The sequence below is a fragment of the Capsicum annuum genome, unplaced genomic scaffold (genome assembly GCF_002878395.1).
Source record: "Capsicum annuum cultivar UCD-10X-F1 unplaced genomic scaffold, UCD10Xv1.1 ctg71288, whole genome shotgun sequence".
NCBI lineage: Eukaryota > Viridiplantae > Streptophyta > Magnoliopsida > Solanales > Solanaceae > Capsicum > Capsicum annuum.
Window position 1 is genome coordinate 27295 of NW_025881105.1, and position 1551 is coordinate 28845.

Here is a 1551-nt window from a genome sequence, read left to right on the forward strand (position 1 = left end):
CCATAATTTAGTTTAAATATTTTATTTTAGTATATGTTTTAAAGTTTTTTTGATTTGTTCATTGTTGAAGAAACTTTCTTTGTAGGATCTTGTTAGAAGAAAGTTTCTTCCATTTTCCCATTTTTGATGTAAATTTTATTATGTAATGCAATGAGCAATTTTAATACAACTATGTTTCAGTTTCTTTTAACATTGTGTGTTTGTCATCTTTGTTCTGATCCTTTGTTTGAAAACTTGAATCAAATATATCTGTCTTTTCAAGTTACAGTATTGTGGCTTGACTAATTTCCTAAAGAGTAAAATCTAATGTTTAGATTGTATACAAAGTATTTCGTCGACTGTACATATTAGTTGATCATAGACTACATGAATCGATGGATCATCGGGTAAATTAAAACAAATAATAACAAATTTTCAAAAAATAATTTAATTTTAAAAGATTTAAACAGATTATCACATGTTATGTGGCTGGTGGAAGAAAATAATTAAATTAAAAATGATTTAAATAGATAATCACACGTTTTGAAAATTATGAAAGACAATTATTAAATAAAAAAAAAATAGTAACATGTATTTTGGACTGGTGGGATAAAATAATTAAATATAATATGATTTAAATGGAAAATCACATGTTTTGTGGCTGGTAGAAGAAAATAATTTAATTAAAAGGGATTTAAATAGATGATGTTGGACTGGTGGTGACACTTAATAGACCGTCGTATATCATGCACTATGTCCTCCATCGATTAGTCTGCTATATCGTGGACTTTCATGTTTATTATCGCATCGATTGATATCATTATTATGCGTAGACCATGGTGATCTATGTACACAGTTATAGACCATCACTTGGATGTAGTTAAAAAATGATTAAATAAATTATAAATAAATGTGGTGTGGATTTTTACACATGTTAAGGAGTGTAAACAAGTCACATAATTATATTAGAGTTTAGGCAAATTAGGGAGGGTGAATTAAGAAGAGTGTGGATGGTTAGTGGTTGAATGCTCAATATCGTAAGAGTAATGTTTAAACAAAGCATAAGTATGTATATAGGATATGTATTGTATTTGATGCCTACACATTCCACATATTTCTTTCATCACCACCCCTAAATCAAAAGAGTTTGTGCAATTGATAGTGTTAAAACATTTATCATCCTCAATACATCCTTGTGCTTTGAGAAACATTACTCTTACGATATTGAGCATTCAACCACTACCCATCCACACACTTCTTAATTCACCCTCCCTAATTTGTCTAAAATCTAATGTGATTATGTGACTTGTTTACACTCCTTAACATGTGTAAAAATCCACACCACATTTATTTATAATTTATTTAATCATTTTTTAACTACATCCAAGTGATGGTCTATAACTATGTACATAGATCACCATAGTCTACGCATAATAATGATATCAGTCGATGCAATAATAAACATAAAAGTATACGATATAGCAGACTGATCGATGGAGGACATAGTGCACGATATACGATGGTCTATTAAGTGTCACCACCAGTCCAACATCATCTATTTAAATCCTTTTT